We start from the raw sequence: 6,980 nt of genomic DNA on the forward strand, positions 1-6,980 counted from the left end.
AAAGTGTAACCCCTCCCCTCTGCCTATACACCCTCCCGTGCATCACGGGCCCATCAGTTTTATGCTTTGTGTTGAAGGAGGCACACATTCACGCAAGCTCCACATATTAGTCAGCAGCAGCTGCTGATTGTATCGGATGGAAGAAAAGAGGGCCCCCACGGGGCCCCCGGCATGCTCCCTTCTCACCCCACTAAGTCGGCGGTGCTGTCAAGGTTGAGGTACCCATTGCGGGTACAAAGGCTGGAGCCACATGCCGTTTTCCTTCCCCATCCCTTAGAGGCTCTGGGAGAAGTGGGATCCTAACCGGTCACCTTTCACTAGGACCGGGCTCCCTCCGCAGCCCCTGGGGGAATCTGACGGACAGGAGACTGGGTATCATCAGGGACAGGCCCTGCATCTAAAAGGTACTCTGTGTCCCCTTGGGGACGGCGCATGGAGCGCCTGTGTTACAGACGCTGCAGCGGCTGCTGTTTTTCTGTGACGACCGGGACTACCGCGCTGACCGCGCCTGTTCGTCGGCCGCGTTATTAAATTTAGTCCCCGGCTTCTGCGGCCTAGTACCATAACTCCCGCCCCCGGGCCTGCCAGTCAGGGGTAAGGGCGGGACGGTCGACTGGACGTCGGCAGTGAGGGCTGGAGCATACTTAGGTGTTCTCCTCCCCCCTCACTGAGCACTGTGGGGCACCAGATTCCCGCACTTTATTAGTCACCGCCCACGGCTCCCTCCTCCCCTGAGAACTCTGGCAGCCATTGTTACAATCACTTCTGCCGGTGGAGGATTTCAGAACGAGCTCTGCAGCTCTGGGAGGCCCAGGCGGGGAATCTGGTGGACACACAACCGCTTTGGGCGGTCGGTAAGCCACACCGGTTACCAGGTGCTGGCCCCCTAGGGTGCCGAAGTGTGTATATATATATATATATATATATATATATATATATATATATATATATATATATATATATATATATATATATATATATATATATATATATATATATATATATATATATATATATATATATATATATAATGTGTGTGTATATATATATATATATATATATATATATATATATATATATATATATATATATATATATATATATATATATATATATATATATATATATATATATATATATATATATATATATATATATATATATATAGTATACATTTTCTCTGTTCGGCCGCATTATTTTGCTTTTGGCTATATACCCTCACTGATCACTCTCAGAGGAGACAACAGCATGTCGTCCGCAAAGAGCAAGGGTGCCAAGGCACAGGCTTATTTTGCAACCTGTACCTCATGTGCGGCTATGTTACCTGCAGGTTCCACCTACCCTCACTGTGTGCAATGCTCGGCCCCTGTGGCACTCACTCAGCCGGAGCCTCGGGCACTGGTGGGACCCTCGGCTCAGGTAGAACCGCCGGCTTCCACTGTCCAGGGGGCAGGGACAGAGTTTGCAGTTTTGGCTGAGAAACTCTGAGTCGCTTTCACAGTCCATGGCTCAGTCTATGGACAAATGGTCTGATAAGATCCTAGAAGCCTTGCAGTCCAGATCGGTAACACAGGCCCAGGGCACTGTGAGTTCATCGCCCCCAGGCCCCTCTCGGTCGGCGCAGCAAAGTGCTCCTGGGGTGACACCTAGGTCCCACGGTGAGGACTCCGACACGGTCCGCAGTCCCAGACCGGCTAAGCGGGCTCGCTGGGAACCTTCCCCGACTTAATCACGCTGTTCGGGGTCTCAGCATGAGGACTCTCTGGAGGATGAAGCGGAGGTCGCAGCTCAGGGCTCTGATCCTGACGTTGCTCTCAATCTAGATACACCTGAAGGGGACGCCATAGTAAATGACCTTATAGCGTCCATTAACCAGGTGCTAGATCTTTCTCCCCCAACTCCACCTATAGAGGAGTCGACTTCGCAGCAGGAGAAGCACCAGTTTAGGTTTCCCAAACGTACACGGAGTGCGTTTTTCGATCACTCTAACTCCAGAGATGCTGTCCAGAAGCACAGAGCATTTCCGGACAAGCGCTTTACTAAGCGCCTTAATGACACACGTTACCCCTTCCCCCCTGACGTAGTTAAGGGTTGGGCTCAGTGTCCCAAGGTGGATCCTCCAGTCTCTAGACTGGCGGCTAGATCCGTAGTATCAGTGGCAGATGGTTCATCGCTCAAGGATGCCACTGACAGGCAAATAGAGCTCCTGATGAAATCCATCTATGAAGCCATAGGCGCGTCTTTTGCTCCGGCCTTTGCAGCCGTGTGGGCACTCCAAGCTATCTCAGCTTGTCTGTCTGAGATTAATGCGGTCACACGTACCTCTGCTCCGCAAGTTGTGTCTTTGACTTCTCAGGCGTCGGCCTTTTCGTCCTACGCCATGAACGCCGTCCTGGACTCTGCGAGCCGTACAGCGGTAGCATCCGCCAATTCGGTGGCAGTCCGCAGGGCCATGTGGCTACGCGAATGGAAGGCAGACTCTGCTTCCAAGAAGTTCTTAACCGGTTTGCCATTTTCTGGCGACCGTTTGTTTGGCGAGCAATTGGACGAAATTATTAAACAATCCAAGGGAAAGGACTCGTCCTTACCCCAGTCCAAACCAAACAGACCTCAGCAACGAAAAATACAACCGAGGTTTCGGTCCTTTCGGCCCTCAGCCAGGTCCCATTCCTCCACGTCCAACAGGTCAGAGAAGGGCCAGAGGAACTCTTCTGCATGGCGGTCTAAGTCACGTCCTACAAAGACCGCCGGAGGAACCGCCTCCAAGGCGGCCTCCTCATGACTTTCGGCCTCCCCAAACCGCATCCTCGGTCGGTGGCAGGCTCTCCCGCTTTTGCGACGCCTGGTGGCCACATGTCCAAGACCGATGGGTGAGAGACATTCTGTCTCACGGTTACAGGATAGAGCTCAGTTCTCGTCCTCCGACTCGTTTCTTCAGAACATCTCCGCCCCCCGAGCGAGCCGATGCACTTTTTCAGGCGGTGAACACTCTGAAGGCAGAAGGAGTTGTGATCCCCGTTCCCCTTCAAGAACGTGGTCGCGGTTTTTACTCCAACTTGTTTGTGGTGCCAAAAAAAAAGGACGGATCATTCCGTCCCGTTCTGGACCTCAAACTGCTCAACAGACACGTGAGAACCAGACGGTTCCGGATGGAATCTCTCCGCTCTGTCATCGCCTCGATGTCCCAAGGAGACTTCCTAGCCTCAATCGACATCAGGGATGCTTATCTCCATGTGCCGATTGCACCAGAGCATCAACGCTTCCTGCGTTTCGCCATCGGGGACGAACACCTTCAGTTCGTGGCACTGCCTTTCGGCCTGGCGACAGCCCCACGGGTCTTCACCAAGGTCATGGCAGCAGTGGTGGCGGTCCTACACTCTCAGGGCCACTCGGTGATCCCTTACTTAGACGATCTTCTAGTCAAGGCACCCTCCCGGGTGGCATGTCAACACAGCCTGACCATTGCTCTGGAGACTCTCCAGAGGTTCGGGTGGATCATCAATTTCCCAAAGTCAAAATTGACACCGACCCAATCACTGACTTACCTCGGGATGGAGTTTCATACTCTCTCAGCGATAGTGAAGCTTCCGCTGGACAAACAGCGTTCACTGCAGACAGGGGTGCAATCTCTCCTTCGGGCCCAGTCACACTCCTTGAGGCGCCTCATGCACTTCCTAGGGAAGATGGTGGCAGCAATGGAGGCAGTTCCCTTTGCGCAGTTTCATCTGCGTCCACTTCAATGGGACATTCTCCGCAAATGGGACAGGAGGTCGACGTCCCTAGACAGGAACGTCTCTTTCACTGGCAGCCAAAACCTCTCTTCAGTGGTGGCTTCTTCCCACTTCTTTGTCGAAGGGAAAATCCTTCCTGCCCCCATCCTGGGCTGTGGTCACGACGGACGCGAGTCTGTCAGGGTGGGGAGCGGTCTTCCTCCACCACAGGGCTCAGGGAACCTGGACTCCGACAGAGTCCTCCCTTCAGATCAATGTTCTGGAGATAAGGGCAGTGTATCTAGCCCTAAAGGCGTTCCAGCGGTGGCTGGAGGGCAGGCAGATCCGAATACAGTCGGACAACGCCACGGCGGTCGCGTACATCAACCACCAGGGCGGCACACGCAGTCGTCAAGCCTTCCAAGAAGTTCGGCGGATTCTGCTGAGGGCGGAAGCCACAGCCTCCACCATCTCCGCAGTTCACATCCCGGGCGTAGAAAACTGGGAAGCAGACTTTCTCAGTTGCCAGGGCATGGACGCAGGGGAATGGTCTCTTCACCCGGACGTGTTTCAAGAGATCTGTTGCCGCTGGGGAACGCCGGACGTCGACCTCATGGCGTCTCGGCACAACAACAAAGTCCCGGTCAAGGGACAAGTATCGGCGCTTTCCGTGTTTTTTCAAAAGCGTCTAGCCAGGCTTCCGCAGGTCCGCACGTTCCTGCAGGGAGTTTGCCACAGAGTCCCACCTTACAAGCGTCCGCTGGAACCCTGGGATCTTAACAGGGTGCTAACGGCTCTTCAGAAACCACCTTTCAAGCCGATGCGAGATGTCTCTCTATCACGCCTTTCACAGGTGGTGGCCTTCCTAGTGGCAGTCACATCACTTCGGAGAGTGTCTGAGCTAGCAGCGCTGTCATGCAAAGCCCCATTCCTGGTGTTTCACCAGGATAAGGTGGTTCTGCGTCCGGTCCCGGAATTTCTCCCTAAGGTGGTATCCCCTTTTCATCTCAATCAGGATATCTTCTTACCTTCATTTTGCCCTCATCCAGTTCACCAATGTGAAAAGGATTTGCACGTGTTAGATCTGGTGAGAGCACTCCGGCTCTACATTTCTCGCACGGCGCCCCTGCGCCGTTCTGATGCGCTCTTTGTCCTTGTCGCTGGCCAGCGTAAGGGGTCGCAGGCTTCCAAGTCAACCTTGGCTCGGTGGATCAAGGAACCGATTCTTGAAGCCTACAGTTCTTCTGGGCTTCCGATTCCTTCAGGGCTGAAAGCCCATTCTACCAGAGCCGTAGGTGCATCCTGGGCATTGCGGCACCAGGCTACGGCTCAGCAGGTGTGTCAGGCGGCTACCTGGTCGAGTCTGCACACTTTCACGAAACACTATCAGGTGCATGCCTATGCTTCGGCAGATGCCAGCCTAGGTAGGCGAGTCCTTCAGGCGGCGGTTGCCCACCTGTAAGAGGGGGCCGTTTTTGGTTCTTTTTATCGAGGTATTCTTTTACCCACCCAGGGACTGCTTTTGGACGTCCCAATTGTCTGGGTCTCCCAATGGAGCGACAAAGAAGAAGGGAATTTTGTTTACTTACCGTAAATTCCTTTTCTTCTAGCTCCTATTGGGAGACCCAGCACCCGCCCCTGTGCCCTTCGGGCTGGTTGTTCTTTTGTGTACACATGTTGTTCATGTTGAATTGTTCTTTTGGTTCATGGTTTCAGTTCTCCGAACATCCTTCGGATTGAATTTACCTTAGACCAATTTATAAGTTTCCTCCTTCCTGCTTTGGCACCAAAACTGATGGGCCCGTGATGCACGGGAGGGTGTATAGGCAGAGGGGAGGGGTTACACTTTTTAAAGTGTAATACTTTGTGTGGCCTCCGGAGGCAGAAGCTATACACCCAATTGTCTGGGTCTCCCAATAGGAGCTAGAAGAAAAGGAATTTACGGTAAGTAAACAAAATTCCCTTCTTTTCTCCGGTAGCATGGGTGTCACACGGATTGCACATTGATGTGATCCGTGTGACATCAGTGTGACACATAGCAGAGAAAACACAGGTCTTTTTTAATAAAGATTTTCTATATTTACCCCTCTCCAGTGATGCTGTCTCCGGCTCTGCTGCCTCCCGCGTCTGACCCCCGCTCATTATACTCGCTGAATATTCAGTGCCCTGTGGAGCTGGAAGTGTGTGTGTGTGTGTGTATGTGCTCGGTGTATACGTGTGTGAGTGTATATGTGCTCAATGTATAAGTGTGTGTGTTGAGAACCTGGAAGCCGGAATATCACGGGGACAGCAGCGGGGACTCATCACAGTTCCCAATTGAACTCTGATGAACCCGTGAAGCTGTAGCGTGGTTGTCGCGGGGGTCATCAGGATGTCATCAGAGTTCATTGGGGACTCCAATGACCTCCTGGATGTCACTGTGCTTGCAGAATACTCACCTGTCCCCACGATGCTCTGGCTTCAAGGTCCTGAGTGTGGTGAATAATTGATGAATATAATGAGTGGCAGTCAGGACCGGGAGGCAACAGGTAAATATGGAAAATGTTTTAATTTCAGACACGTGTTTTCTCTGGTACCTGTCACGTATGCAAACACGGATGTCACGCATTATGACACACGTGTGACCATAACAATGCGTGTGACTGGTAACTGATTAAACACGGACTTCTGAAACTGGCCTAATATAGTGTGAATGTATTAATACCTACTGCCGCTGTCTCTGGTGTCCAGCGCTGGTCTTCTCTGCTTCTTACTGACATCACTATTCTGATTACCTTGATCCTTATGTTCTATGCAGGAGCCAGAAGTCAATTTTACAATGAAAGCCTATGTAGCCTTGTTCTGATGCTCCATAGGCTTTCATTGTAAAAGAGACTAGAGTGAAGAGTCAGTATGAAGACTGGTGCCATTAGGGAGAAGCAGAGAAAAACAGTAATAGATTCTGAAGAGAGCAGCTGTAGAGGAGTATATTATCACACTCTGGGCATGCTCACACTAGCGTACAACTTGTACGAGTGCTATCCCAACGATTTATCAGATAACACTTGCTCCACTGTGCTATAGGCAGTGATGACAAATGCTTTCTTTCTGCATGCCGATTTGACTGAAGAAAAAAAAAAATTGCATGCGGAGATTGGCAGTGTAAACTGGAAGACATTCTCCCATTCAAGTCTATGGGTGCGTGCAAAACATCGGACTGTACTCTTCTGATCCATGTGCAGTGTGATATATACAGACACAGACGATTAAGAAATCTTTCCATCTTCTCAC

The sequence above is a fragment of the Anomaloglossus baeobatrachus genome, chromosome 1, assembly GCF_048569485.1.
Source record: "Anomaloglossus baeobatrachus isolate aAnoBae1 chromosome 1, aAnoBae1.hap1, whole genome shotgun sequence".
NCBI lineage: Eukaryota > Metazoa > Chordata > Amphibia > Anura > Aromobatidae > Anomaloglossus > Anomaloglossus baeobatrachus.